At 39.7% G+C, this 15697-nt stretch overlaps 1 protein-coding gene across 6 annotated transcripts in view; it reads right to left on the bottom strand.

The window, feature by feature from the left end:
* Window positions 1-15697, bottom strand: part of KCNA4 (potassium voltage-gated channel subfamily A member 4) — an 865487-nt gene that overhangs the window by 599818 nt on the left and 249972 nt on the right. For all 6 annotated transcript variants that reach the window (XR_010946099.1, XM_067749539.1, XM_067749542.1 and 3 more), the window contains one exon: window positions 1365-1482. The gene's annotated coding sequence lies outside the window, so the exon portion shown is untranslated. The remainder of the gene's footprint in view (window positions 1-1364; window positions 1483-15697) is intronic.

Here is a 15697-nt window from a genome sequence, read left to right as displayed (position 1 = left end):
CAACAGAGTCCCTGTACTAATAATATGTTTAATAACTATTAATTTTCCTGCTCAAGACAGAGCATCTCCATCAAATGATGAACTTCGGCTCCAGTTTCAAGCTTAAAGAAAAAATATACTATATTCTCCTCTTTAACTCATGGGAAGTTATTGAATATTTCATTCCTAAGTTGAATGTGATATATGCAAAGAATAATTTGACTTGTTTATGGTGATATACAGATTACAAGTTAAGAGCATAGCCTCTAAAACCAGCAAATCTCCATCCATTACTAGATGTATGACCTTGATTAGGTTTCTTAAGTTTTCTAAATGGAATGTTCTCAACCACAAAGCGAGAACAATGATACATACTTGATAAGGTTGTTGTACGAACTGAAGGAGACAAATTATGTGAAAGACAAAATGCACAGGACAACTGAGGAGACGATTTATTCGAGCCACTACAATGTGGAGGTTATTCATTAATGAGGAGAGTCTCAAATAAAAGGAAGGGGGCTGGGGGTTTTATAGAAGCAGAAGCAGATAAACAAAGGACTCATCCTAGAATCCTACAGGGGTCGTGAGGAAAGACGGAGGTGAGTCTTACCCTGTAATATGCAAATAGAATAAAAATCTATGTGTATATTATACTCAATGCTGATAAATCAGAGAAAACAGCTGTTTTTATTAAACAAAAAAAGTCAAACAATTCTTATTTGCCAAAAATTGACCTAAATTATTTGAGCTTGAAATCATAAAACATTTCTGATTTGGTTTCTGTAAGGATACTTTTAAAATTTGGCACATTGAAAATCTTAATAGTTCAACTTCCTTAATTCCTGGGAATTTTAGGAATATTCAACTTAAATATGCAATAATTTACCTCTAAGCCAATCAGAATAGAATGCCTTAAGGAGCTCTTTAAGGTTGAATCAAATTTGGTAGTTCCATCTGGAGGTAGGAAATATTGCACACTCACACAATGAGATTGGTAAAGGCCTTTCTGAATAACACATAAATACACAGAAAGAGAGAAAGCTTACGACTTCAATTCTAAAATTTCTGTCATGGGTCAAACATAAACACAGAAATGCAAAGAACTGTTCTCTTCCCGCTGGGTATAAGTTCTTAATTGATTTGCACTCCAAACAGACAAACAGGCAAGACTAACAACCCAGAGTCTCTGTCGTCTTTCACCCGACAGAGACAAGATCTTTATAAACCATTAGTTTCTTTACAGAGACCACCAAATGGTCAGACCACAAAACCAAAAGAAGCTGGCAGCAGAAATCAGGCATGTGTTCAAAAAGAATCAAAATCAAATCCTTACCGTGCTACCGACGGACACGAGTCTATTGCACAGGAGCAGGAGTTGGACTTACCATTGGGTCACCAATCACTAGCCAGGAGCAGAGGACAAAGGGCTCCAAAAGTCCTTTACTGGGTGGAGTAAACGGGGATCCAAAAGTGAGGCCATCATATCAGAGTTACAGTACCAAACTGTGAAAGACAAATGCAGAAAAGATTATTTTATATAAACTATTACAATAGGAAGAATATTCATAAATGAGGAATGTCTCAAAGAACAGGAGGGAGCCTGGGATTTTTTAGCGACCAATAAGCAAGAAGGTTATCCTGGAGTTTATGGGAGTCCTTGGGAAGGAGGCAAGTGGGTCTTAACTCAAAATACACCAGCACAGGGTGGTCATTTAAGGGTAGGAAGATTTCTTAACCATTATTTGCTTTCCAGGAGCAAAGGGCTCAGATAAAGTTCAGCATTGTGCATAGCACAGGGAGATCAGCTTGGTTCTTTGTGTCCACCTAGAGGGGTGGGATAGGGAGGGTGGGAGGGAGACGCAAGAAGGAGGAGATATGGGGATATATGTATATGTATAGCTGATTCACTTTGTTATACAGCAGAAACTAACACACCATTGTAAAGCAATTACACTCCAATAAAGATGTTTAAAAAAAGGTTCATCATTGTCACATTGTCAATTTTGTAAAATGTTTACTCATGAAGGGCAAAGTGTTGGCAATTATTGTTGGAGAGGGCAGTGCATTTAACAGTACACTTTACATTTTTTGTGTAGAGTCAAATACTGACTATCCTTTACTAGCTGTATGACTTTGGGGAAATTACATAATTTCTCTGATTTTTAATTTTCTTATCAGTTCATTGGGCATAACAATAGTGGCTTCTTCATAAAACTGTTGTGAAGAGCAAATAGGTTAAAAATGAAAAATTCTAAGACCAGGTTCTCACCTGGTGAGCACTCATAAACAATGGTTAATTATTATCATTACTATTTAGAACTGAATGAATGCCATTAGAAAATGGTTCATTTTTTTATTTCTGAAACCCACCTGACAAAGTAAACATTTCTAGAGCACAAGGATTCACTTTTTTATTTGCCAGATCAGTTTGGTAATTTTAACAGTAGAGGGACATTTTGAATTTATTTCTTTAAAAAGATCTGCTATTGTAAAGGAAACAGGAAATCAGTTGTCCTTAAATAATTAACTGAATATCAACAAATTAAACCAAAATCAAAGTTAGAGAAAACTAAATGGCATTTGTCTCTGTTGTGTTAAAATCCATAATTCTGCTGTTTTCCAGCTGAGCTGATATAAACTAGAAAACTGATTGAAAATAGTTTGAGAAAAAAATTTTTTTAAAGCTTGTCATCTTCTTTTCCTTTTAATGAGTGAAATTAATGGTAAAGAAACCTTATCAGATCATTGTTTATGTGAACTGGGTTCTGGGAGGATAAAAGGTTTTGCTGTTTAACAATAGCAAATAAAGCAGTCCTAGACATTCTTGAACGAACATGTAATTCTCTCCTTCTAGAGCACAGAGAGCTTTGTCACAGGGTTCAGAGTCTATCTCTACAATTCTCAGCCTCTGGTTGAGGCTATTAATTGCACCTCATTTAATGACCTTTAAAATACCAAGAAGGAAAACACTTTATGCTGATTTCCTTGACTCCCTATCTTTGATGAAGACTAGTTTAAAAGGGGGAAAGGGATGAGATGAGGGAGAAGTTTGTATTATTTTGACTGGAGTCTCTCAATTGGTTTACATCTGCATTGCTGATGGGACCAAAATGATAGCTATTGGCTAAAGAACTCTTTAAATCATCCAGTACAAGCCCAAAAACATTTTTTTCATTCTAAGGACTCAGCATCATAATAGACCATCATAGAAAGCACCAGTATGGCCTTAAGAAGCTTCAAATCCACCTACGTGCTTGGGAAGGCAAGACCAGCCCTGACATGATACAGTGGCAAATATATAAGATAACATACAAGTTTTTCTGGTCTCAGAAGTCAGACAGCTTTGGCTCAAATTCTGAATGCATCAATAATAGACCATCACTTGACCATGGACAATTAGCTGTAAAATTTATTTTCTTCATCTGAAAAAGGAGAATAAAGGAAGTACACACATTGTGGAATTGCTTTGATGATTAAAAGAGAAAATGTAAGTACTCAGTTCCTGGCCCTTGGTAAGTATTCTAATGAATGTTAGCCACAGTTGTAGTGATATAGTAAAACAGTATATAAGTAGTGTATATTATAAAGAATTTATATATAGGCTAGAGGCATAGCCTACAATTAATTTATCTGATAGTATATAATTAAATAGTGTTTATGGTGGTACAGATAAAAATGTTATACCAAGTCAAAGGAAGGAAGAACAGTGGGGGTATCAAAAGGAAACTTAATGCTCTTGGTACCATGCCTGGCAAGTAGTAAGGACTCAATATATGTTAGATACTTTTACTATCACTGCTAATTGATTTAGTAGGCTTTGTAGAGGAGGTTAAACTTGAGCTGAATGTTAAAGATGGGTAAGATAAGACTAGCAAAGCATCCCTCAAGTGAAGACAATAGCAGGAGTGAAGTTACTGATGTGGGTATTAGCATGACACAGCCCATCAAGGTAAGGACAGTAGTCTAAAGAGAACCAGTGGGAATATGCTCTGATTTCTCTATCAACAAGTCATTATCATTACATTCCTCATTATTAAGAGCTGCTATTCCTTATAGTGTTTGGTGCCGCTGACTGTATGTAGTGAGCTGAATGATGGACACCAAAGAGATATGTCCTCCAATGTCCTAATCCCCAGAATCTGTAAACATGACCTTATTTGGAAAAAAAGATCTTTGCAAATGTAATTAAGATCTTGAGGGACTTCCCTGGTGGTCCAGTGGGTAAGACTGCGCTCCCAATGCAGGGAGCCTGGGTTCAATCCCTGGTCGGGGAACTAGATCCCACATGCATGTCAAAACTGAGAGTTCGCATGCCACAACTAAGAAGTCCTCATGCTGCAACTAAAAGATCCCACATGCCGCAACTAAGACCCGGTGCAGCCAAGATAAACAAACAAACAAAAAACTCAATAAACATGTTTTTAAAAAGGAAAAATTGCAATAAAATTTGAAAGAAAAAGATCTTGAGATAAAGAGATCATCCTGGTTTATCCAGGTGGGCCCTAAATCTGATGACAAGTGTCCTTATAAAAGATACACACGAGAGATCCACAGAGAAGGGAAGGGAAAAACACGGCCACAGGGGCAGAGACTGGAGTAATGACGCCACAAGCCAAGAATTCCCAACAGCCACCAAAACCTGGGAGAGGCAAGGAACAGAATCTCCTCTAGAGGCAAAGCACTGCTGTCATGTTGATTTTGAACTTCTGTACTCTAAAAGTATGGAAGAATAAATTTCTATTTCTTGGTTTAACCACCAAATTTGTGATACTTTCTTACAGCTGCTGCAGAAAACAAATACACTATGCCAAACCTTTTCTTTATTTAACTTAAAAGCCTTCTGCAATCTTCTACAGTCATCTATAACAAGATAGATGTTATGATCACCATTTACAGGGGCTACAGCAATGTTTACCAGGCATGTTAATCTAGTGGGAGGGTCAGGAAAGACTTCTTAAAGGAAGAAGTGTCTAAATTGCAATCGGTTGATTGGGTAGGAGTTAGCTGAGACAGAGCAGAGAGGGGTGTTAAGTAGGTGGAGAGCCTAGATCAAAGGATAAGGAACTAAACAAAGTTTGGAGAGGCTGGGGAACATAACACGAGCATCTTAGATGCAGCACTAGGACCTGACCAAGGGTGGAGGATCAGCCCGGGCCTGGTAAGGTTTCCTAAAAACAGAAAGAGCCTGGCTGTAGGAGTGGCCACACGTCTGAGACTCGAACAACAATCAGAGGTCAGATTCTCTTTGTTTTATCAGCCAATCTACTGCTCTTGTGATAAATAATTGATAGGCCTGGATTATTTTAAACCTGTGAGGGTATGGGAGGGGTAGGGAGAGAGAAAGGAGATAAAATACACATGGAAGTTGGCATATGCTCTCCAGGGTTTTGCAGAAACCAGGTGGTAGCCCCTCAAAAAAATCAATAACCACTGCTTCTATTTGTGGCTCTGTTTCCACAGAACATGTTTGTGGGTGAATTTGGAAGGCGGATTTACAATGCCAAGCCACCAGTCCAAAAAAGAGAAAAATTCCGTTCAAATAAACTTTTTACTGTAGTAACAAATGTTTGATTTTACTAACTTTTTCCATTTAATTAACTGAATTTGGAAGGGATTATGAAATAAAGTCAGCCATGCTCCTGTAGGCACAATAATACTGAAATCTGGAAGCAATATTAGCTTCAGTATAAGCAGAATACGTAGAAGGTGGAGAAAAAGGTTTGATTGGCCTGTCAAGTGGAACTTATTTGCAAAAATAATGAATAGAGTCAACTTCAAGACACTGTGCTAGTGAGGTTAACACTGATTAAAAGGAAAAAAAAACTCACTTCACTTTTGTGCCTTCCTAAATCTTAAATGTTATACCATGCATGTTGTAGGCACATGGTTAAAAATGTTCTTGAAATTATCTGCCACAAGCAATTTATATATGACTCTTTACCTCAGGCAATATAAGATCCTTCCTAATATCCATTCTTAAATACTATAGAATGAGTACATTTTAGTATTTTCCTTAGTATCAAACCTAAAATACTCGAAGTACTAAGTACTTTTATCATTAAAATATGTGAAGTTGTCATAGTTCATTTTTTAAGGCTTTTTTTAAGAGTAATTTTAGGTTTACAACAAAATTCAGAGGGAGGCACAGAGATTTCCCATGACCCAGGTCCCCACACATGCATAGTCTCCCTCACTGTGAACATCACTCACTAGAATAGTACATTTTCTTTTACCACGGATGAGCCTACATTGACAGCATAATCAGCCAAAGTCCTAAGTTTACCTTAGGGTTCACTCTCGGTTCGTACATTTTACGGGTTTGGACAAATATATAGTGACATATATCCATCATTATAATATCATACAGAGGATTTCTGCTAAAAATCTCCCTAAAAATCTTCTGTTCTCTGCCTATTCATCTCTCTCCCTCCTTCCACCCCTAGCAACCACTGATCTTTTTATCATCTCCATAGTTTTACGTTTTCCAGAATGTCATAAAGTTGGAACCAAGAAGTATGTATGTACCCTTTTCAGATTAGCTTCTTTCACTTAGCAATATGCATTTAAGTTTCCTCCAAATCTTGTCATGGTTTGACAGCTTATTTCTTTTTAGTGCTGAATAATATTCCACTGCCTGGAGGATATGGTTCATTTTTAAACATCAATCTATTCCAGTCTCTAAAGGAAGGATGAGCCTCAATTATTCAAAGTGTGCTTTAGCATTGAGTCTCAGATCTAGATCTCACTAAGTCCTCCTAACTTCTAAATTGCCCTAGACCCTGGGGTGCTGTTGAACCTACAAGAGGGCTAAGGGAGAGGGCAGGAGGAAGACAATGTCATTGGCCTCAGCTGTGAGTCTGTGAGGGACTTGAAGGAAAACAAGATAGGGATCCAGGTAGATTGATATATCCACAAGGAAATCTCCTTTCTGTCATAATAAGCCATAATCTCCATAAATTATATAGGATGAACGAGCTTCTGTACTTCCTCACTTCTTAAATCTGATTCTTCTCGTTATCTCACCCTCTATTATCTTATCTAAAGTAGATCTTGTTAGTTGCTTACCTACCATCCTTTACCCCTTTCCCTCTTACAAACAGCATCCTAGGTTGAGTGGTCTTGTACCTGGCCACCATCATACTAATTCTACATCACTCTAAAAGCCTCCTAATATGTCCCCCTGCTTCTACTCTTCACCCCCTAAGTTCTTTCTCTTCACAGCAGTTAGCTTTTAAAACTTAAATCAGATCATGACACTACCCCCACTTAAAAGACTTATCTGTTGAGAACAATGTCCCACCTCCTTACAAGGACCCACAAGGTCCTAAGTGACCAGGCTATCCCTCCATCCCTGGCCTCAGCTCCTGTCGCTCTTATCATGGACCAATCACATTGGCCTTTTGGCTCTTTAAATACACCAAGGTTTTTCCAACCTCTGTCCTTGCTGTTTTTTCTGCCTGGCAGGGCTGACTTCAGTTCTTTGGGTAGTTGGCTTCCTACCATTCAGGTCACCAGCCGAATACCTCAGGACTTTTCTACCCACCTAACCTAAAGGAACCCTACTACCCAGTTACCACCACAGCCTCCTATTTTATGTTCTTCATGCCATTGATCATTATCAGAAATACTCATATTCATTTATTATTTGTTTAATTTTCTAGAATGAAAGCTTTGTAAATGTAGGAAGCTTTTCATTGCCCCACCCCAGAGTTTAGTAAGTATTCAATAAATGTTAGTTAAAAAAAAAAACAAAACAAAAAGGGACTTCCCTGGTGGTGAAGTGGTTAAGAAACTGCCTGCCAATGCAGGAGACACGGGTCCAAGCCCTGGTCCAGGAAGATCCCATATGCCACGGAGCAACTAAGCCTATGCGCCACAACTACTGAGCCTGCGCTCTAGAGCCCGCGAGCCACAACTACTGAGCCCACGGGCCACAATTACTGGAGCTCATGGACCTAGAGCCTGTGCTCCGCAACAAGAGAAGCCACCGCAATGAGAAGCCTGCGCACCGTAAAGAAGAGTAGCCCCCGCTCGCCGCAACTAGAGAAAAGCCGGCGTGCAGCAACGAAGACCCAATGCAGCCATAAATAAATAATAAAATAAAATGCCCCCAACCTTTAAAAAAACAAAAACACAAAGGAAGGAAGGAAGCAGGGAGTCAGTGAAAGGAAGGAAGAAAAGGCTCTAGATAGTACTTCTTTTTTTTTTTCCCTCATTATGAATTTTTTTTTTACATCTTTATTGGAGTATAATTGCTTTACAATGGTGTGTTAGTTTCTGCTTTATAACAAAGTGAATCAGTTATACATATACATATGTTCCCATATCTCTTCCTTCTTGTGTCTTCCTCCCTCCCACGCTCCCTATCCCACCACTCCAGGTGGTCACAAAGCACCGAGCTGATCTCCCTGTGCTATGCGGCTGCTTCCCATTAGCTATCTACCTTACATTTCGTAGTGTATATATGTCCATGCCTCTCTCTCGCCCTGTCACAGCTCACCCTTCCCCCTCCCCATATCCTCAAGTCCGTTATCCAGTAGGTCTGCGTCTTTATTCCTGTCTTACCCCTAGGTTCTTCATAACATTTTTTTTTCTTAAATTCCATATATATGTGTTAGCATACAGTATTTGTCTTTCTCTTTCTGACTTACTTCACTCTGTATGACAGACTCTAGGTCTATCCACCTAATTACAAATAACTCAATTTCGTTTCTTTTTATGGCTGAGTAATATTCCATTGTATATATGTGCCACATCTTCTTTATCCATTCATCCGATGATGGACACTTAGGTTGTTTCCATCTCCGGGCTATTGTAAATAGAGCTGCAATGAACATTTTGGTACATGACACTTTTTGAATTATGGTTTTCTCAGGGTATATGCCCAGTAATGGCATTGCTGGGTCATATGGTAGTTCTATTTGTAGCTTTTTAAGGAACCTCCATACTGTTCTCCATAGTGGCTGTATCAATTTACATTCCCACCAACAGTGCAAGAGGGTTCCCTTTTCTCCACACCCTCTCCAGCATTTATTGTGTGTAGATTTTTTGATGATGGCCATTCTGACTGGGGTGAGATGATATCTCATTGTAGTTTTGATTTGCATTTCTCTAATGATTGATGAAGTTAAGCATTCTTTCATATGTTTGTTGGCAATCTGTATATCTTCTTTGGAGAAATGTCTATTTAGGTCTTCTGCCCATTTTTGGATTGGGTTGTTTGTTTTTTTGTTATTGACCTGCATGAGCTGCTGGTAAATTTTGCAGATGAATCCTTTGTCAGTTGCTTCATTTGCAAATATTTTCTCCCATTCTGAGAGCTGTCTTTTGGTCTCGTTTATGGTTTCCTTTGCTGTGCAAAAGGTTTGAAGTTTCATTAGGTCCCATTTGTTTATTTTTGTTTTTATTTCCATTTCTCTAGGAGGTGGGTCAAAAAGGATCTTGCTGTGATTTATGTCATAGACTGTGCTGCCTATGTTTTCCTCTAAGAGTTTGACAGTTCCTGGCCTTACATTTAGGTCTTTAATCCATTTTGAGCTTATTTTTGTGTATGGTGTTAGGGAGTGATCTAATCTCATACTTTTACATGTGCCTGTCCAGTTTTCCCAGCACCACTTATTGAAGAGGCAGTTCTTTCTCCACTGTACATTTCTGCCTCCTTTATCAAAGATAAGGTGACCATATGTTCGTGGGTTTATCTCTGGGCTTTCCATCCTGTTCCATTGATCTATCTTTCTGTTTTTGTGCCAGTACCATACTGTCTTGATTACTGTAGCTTTGTAGTATAGTCTGAAGTCAGGGAGCCTGATTCCTCCAGCTCCATTTTTTGTTCTCAAGATTGCTTTGGCTATTCGGGGTCTTTTGTGTTTCCATACAAATTGTGAATTTTTTTGTTCTAGCTCTGTGAAAAATACCAGTGGTAGTTTGATAGGGATTGCATTGAATCTGTAGATTGCTTTGGGTAGTAGAGACATTTTCACAATGTTGATTCTTCCAATCCAAGAACATGGTATATCTCTCCATCTATTTGTATCATCTTTAATTTCTTTCATCAGTGTCTTATAATGTTTTGCATACAGGTCTTTTGTCTCCTTAGGTAGGTTTATTCCTAGACATTTTATTCTTTTTGTTGCAATGGTAAATGGGGGTGTTTTCTTGATTTCACTTTCAGATTTTTCATCATTAGTGTATAGGAATGCCAGAGATTTCTGTGCATTAATTTTGTATCCTGCTACTTTACCAAATTCATTGATTAGTTCTAGTAGTTTTCTGGTAGCATCTTTAGGATTTTCTATGTATAGTATCATGTCATCTGCAAACAGTGACAGCTTTACTTCTTTTCCGATTTGGATTCCTTTTATTTCCTTTTCTTCTCTGATTGCTGTGGCTAAACCTTCCAAAACTATGTTGAATAAGAGTGGTGAAAGTGGGCAACCTTGTCTTGTTCCTGATCTTAGTGGAAATGCTTTCAGTTTTTCACCATTGAGGACAATGTTGGCTGTGGGTTTGTCATATATGGCCTTTATTATGTTGAGGAAAGTTCCCTCTATGCCTACTTTCTGCAGGGTTTTTATCATAAATGAGTGTTGAATTTTGTTGAAAGCTTTCTCTGCATCTATTGAGATGATCATATGGTTTTTCTCCTTCAATTTGTTAATATGGTTTATCACATTGATAGATTTGCATATATTGAAGAATCCTTGCATTCCTGGAATAAACCCCACTTGATCATGGTGTATGATCCTTTTAATGTGCTGTTGGATTCTGTTTGCTAGTATTTTGTTGAGGATTTTTGCATCTATGTTCATCAGTGATATTGGCCTGTAGTTTTCTTTCTTTGTGACATCCTTGTCTGGTTTTGGTATCAAGGTGATGGTGGCCTCGTAGAATGAGTTTGGGAGTGTTCTTCCCTCTGCTATATTTTGGAAGAGTTTGAGAACGATAGGTGTTAGCTCTTCTCTAAATGTTTGATGGAATTCGCCTGTGAAGCCATCTGGTCCTGGGCTTTTGTTTGTTGGAAGAGTTTTAATCACAGTTTCAATTTCAGTGCTTGTGATTGGTCTGTTCATATTTTCTATTTCTTCCTGATTCAGTCTTGGCAGGTTGTGCATTTCTAAGAATTTGTCCATTTTTCCAGGTTGTCCATTTTATTGGCATAGAGTTGCTTGCAGTAATCTCTCATGATCTTTTGTATTTCTGCAGTGTCAGTTGTTACTTCTCCTTTTTCATTTCTAATTCTATTGATTTGAGTCTTCTCCCTTTTTTTCTTGATGAGTCTGGCTAATGGTTTATCAATTTTGTTTATCTTCTCAAAGAACTAGCTTTTAGTTTTATTGATCTTTGCTATCATTTCTTTTTCATTTATTTCTGATCTGATTTTTATTATTATTATTTTTATTATTTTATTCTTTATCTGATCTGATTTTTATTATTTCTTTCTTTATTATTTCTTTCCTTCTGCTAACTTTGGGGGTTTTTTGTTCTTCTTTCTCTAATTGCTTTAGGTGCAAGGTCAGGTTGTTTATTCGAGATGTTTCCTGTTTCTTAAGGTGGGTTTGTATTCCTATAAACTTCCCTCTTAGAACTGCTTTTGCTGCATCCCATAGATTTTGGGTCATCGTGTCTCCACGACCCTGTCATTTGTTTCTAGATATTTTTTTATTTCCTCTTTGATTTCTTCAGTGATCACTTCGTTATTAAGTAGTTTATTGTTTAGCCTCCATGTGTTTGTATTTTTTTACAGACCGTTTCCTGAAATTGATATCTAATCTCATAGCGTTGTGGTCGGAAAAGATACTTGAAACAATTTCAATTTTCTTAAATTTACCAAGGCTTCACTTGTGACCCAAGATATGATCTATCCTGGAGAATGTTCCATGAGCACTTGAGAAAAATGTATTTTCTGTTGTTTTTGGATGGAATGTCCTATAAATATCAATTAAGTCCATCTTGTTTAATGTATCATTTAAAGCTTGTGTTTCCTTATTTATTTTCATTTTGGATGATCTGTCCATTGGTGAAAGTGGGGTGTTAAAGTCCCCTACTATGAATGTGTTACTGTCGATTTCCCCTTTTATGGCTGTTAGTATTTGCCTTATGTATTGAGGTGCTCCTATGTTGGGTGCATAAATATTTACAATTGTTATATCTTCTTCTTGGATCGATCCCTTGATCATTATGTAGTGTCCTTCTTTGTCTCTTCTAATAGTCTTTATTTTAAAGTCTATTTTGTCTGATATGAGAATTGCTACTCCAGCTTTCTTTTGGTTTCCATTTGCATGAAATACCTTTCTCCATCCCCTTACTTTCACTCTGTATGTGTCTCTAGGTCTGAAGTGGGTCTCTTGTAGACAGCAAATATATGAGTCCTGTTTTTGTATCCATTCAGCCAATCTGTGTCTTTTGGTGGGAGCATTTAGTCAGTTTACATTTAAGGTAATTATTGATATGTATGCTCCTATTCCCATTTTCTTAATTGTTTTGGGTTCGTTATTGTAGGTCTTTTCCTTCTCTTATGTTTCTTGCCTACAGAAGTTCCTTTAGCAGTTGTTGTAGAGCTGGTTTGGTGGTGCTGAACTCTCTCAGCTTTTGCTTATCTGTAAAGGTTTTAATTTCTCCACCAAATCTGAATGAGATCCTTGCTGGGTAGAGTAATCTTGGTTGCAGGTTTTTCTCCTTCATCACTTTAAATATGTCCTGCCACTCCCTTCTGGCTTGCAGAGTTTCTGCTGAGAGATCAGCTGTTAACCTTATGGGGATTCCCTTGTGTGTTATTTGTTGCTTTTCCCTTGTTGCTTTTCATATGCTTTCTGTGTATTTAATTTTTGACAGTTTGATTAATATGTATCTTGGCATATTTCTCCTTGGATTTATCCTGTATGGGACTCTCTGTGCTTCCTGGACTTGATTAACTATTTCCTTTCCCATATTAGGGAAGTTTTCAACTATAATCTCTTCAAATATTTTCTCAGTTCCTTTCTTTTTCTCTTCTTCTTCTGGAACCCGTATAATTCGAACGTTGGTGCGTTTAATGTTGTCCCAGAGGTCTCTAAGACTGTCCTCAGTTCTTTTCATTCTTTTTTCTTTATTCTGCTCTGCAGTAGTTATTTCCACTCTTTTATCTTCCAGGTCACTTATCCGTTCTTCTGCCTCAGTTATTCTGCTATTGATCCCATCTAGAGTACTTTTAATTTCATTTATTGTGTTGTTCATCATTGTTTGTTTCATCTTTATTTCTTCTAGGTCCTTGTTAATTGTTTCTTGCATTTTGTCCATTCTATTTCCAAGATTTTGCATCATCTTTACTATCATTATTCTGAATTCTTTTCCAGGTAGACTGCCTATTCCCTCTTCATTTGTTAGGTCTGGTGGGTTTTTATCTTGCTCCTTCATCTGCTGTGTGTTTTTCTGTCTTCTCATTTTGCTTATCTTACTGTGTTTGGGGTCTCCTTTTTGCAGGCTGTAGGTTCGTAGTTCCCGTTGTTTGGTGTCTGTCCCCAGTGGCTAAGGTTGGTTCAGTGGGTTGTGTAGGCTTCCTGGTGGAGGGGACTAGTGCCTGTGTTCTGGTGGATGAGGCTGGCTCTTGTCTTTCTGGTGGACAGGTCCACGTCTGGTGGTGTGTTTTGGGGTGTCTGTGGACTTACTATGATTTTAGGCAGCCTCTCTGCTAGTGGGTGGGGTTCCTGTCTTGCTAGTGGGGTGTGTTCCTGTCTTGCTAGTTGTTTGGCATAGGATGTCCAGCACTGTAGTTTGCTTGTTGTTGAGTGAAGCTGGGTGCTGGTGTTGAGATGGAGATCTCTGGGAGATTTTCACTGTTTGATATTATGTGGAGCTGGGCAGTCTCTTGTGGACCAGTGTCCTGAAGTTGGCTCTCCCACCTCAGAGGCACAGCACTGACTCCTGGCTGCAGCACCAAGAGCCTTTCACCCACATGGCTCAGAATAAAAGGGAGAAAAAGTAGAAAGAAAGAATTAGTAGAAGTAGAAAGAAACAAAGAAAGGAGGTAGGGAGGGAGGAAGGAAGGAATGAAGGAAGGAAGGAAGGAAAAAAGAAAGAAAGAAAATAAAGTAAAATAAAAAATAATTATTAAGAAAAAAATATTTTTTTAAAAAAAAGAAGGATAGAACCCTAGGACAAATGGTGGAGGCAAAGCTTTACAGACAAAATCTCACACAGAAGCATACACATACACACTCACAAAAAGAGGAAAAGGGGGAAAAATCATAAATCTTGCTCTCAAAGTCCACCTCCTCAGTTTGGGATGATTTGTTGTCTATTCATGTATTCCACAGATGCAGGTACATCAAGTTGATTGTGGAGCTTTAATCCGCTGCTTCTGAGGCTGCTGGGAGAGATTTCCCTTTCTCTTCTTTGTTCTCACAGCTCCATGGGGCTCAGCTTTGGATTTGACCCCGCCTCTGCGTGTAGGTCGCCGGAGGGCGTCTGTTCTTCGCTCAGACAGGCTGGGGTTAAAGGAGCCACTGATTCGCGGACTCTGGCTCACTCAGGGCGGGGAGAGGGAGGGGCACGGAATGCGGGGCGAGCCTGCGGCGGCAGAGGCCGGCGTGACGTTGCCAGCCTGAGGCGCGCGTGCGTTCTCCCAGGGGAGTTGTCCCTGGATCCCGGGACCCTGGCAGTGGTTGGCTGCACAGGCTCCCCAGAAGGGGGGTGTGGCGAGTGACCTGTGCTCGCACACAGGCTTCTTGGTGGCGGCAGCAGCAGCCTTAGCGTCTCATGCCCGTCTCTGGGGTCCGCGCTGTTAGCCGCGGCTCGCGCCCATATGTGGAGCTCCTTTAAGCAGCGCTCTTAATCCCCTCTCCTCGCGCCCCAAGAAACAAAGAGGGAAGAAAAAGTCTCTTGCCTCTTCGGCAGGTCCAGACTTTTTCCCGGACTCCCTCCGGGCTAGCCGTGGCGCACTAACCCCCTGCAGGCTGTGTTCACGCCGCCAGCCCCAGTCCTCTCCCTGCGCTCCGACCGAAGCCCGAGACTCAACTCCCAGCCCCGCCCGCCCCTGCGGGTGAGCAGACAAGCCTCTCGGGCTGGTGAGTGCCGGTCGGCCCTGATCCTCTGTGCAGGAATCTTTCCGCTTTGCCCCCCACACCCCTGTGGCTGTGCTCTCCTCCGCGGCTCGGAAGCTTTCCCTCTCCGCCACCCGCAGTCTCCGCCCGCGAAGGGGCTTCTAGTGTGTAGAAACCTTTCCTCCTTCACAGCTCCCTCCCACTGGCGCAGGTCCCGTCCCTATCCTTTTGTCTCTGTTTTTTCTTTTTTCTTTTGCCCTATCCAAGTACGTGGGGAGTTTCTTGCCTTTTGGGAGGTCTGAAGTCTTCTGCCAGCGTTCAGTAGGTGTTCTGTAGGAGTTGTTCCACGCGTAGATGTATTTCTGGTGTCTCTGTGAGGAGGAAGGTGATCACCGCGTCTTACTATTCCGCCATCTTCCCGGAAGCCTCCCCTAGAAGCCTCCCCTTCTTACTGTACTTGATGGATAAGTAATCAATATACATTCTTAGACTTACCAAGCCCACTAGCTGAGGAACACGGAACTAGATTATTACCTTAAAAATATAATGAACTAAATACCTGAAATATTTTTTTAAACACGTGATTTAATAAACTCACTGACAATATAACCTCTTTCTAAGGGTTGCACTGGCTTCCTTCAACATTGTACCCTAGTTTGATATGATCGTTTTTAAGTAAATTAATTGGATACTTACAAAAG

This window comes from Pseudorca crassidens, chromosome 9, assembly GCF_039906515.1.
Source record: "Pseudorca crassidens isolate mPseCra1 chromosome 9, mPseCra1.hap1, whole genome shotgun sequence".
Lineage (NCBI taxonomy): Eukaryota > Metazoa > Chordata > Mammalia > Artiodactyla > Delphinidae > Pseudorca > Pseudorca crassidens.
This window is presented reverse-complemented; position numbering and strand designations above follow the sequence as displayed.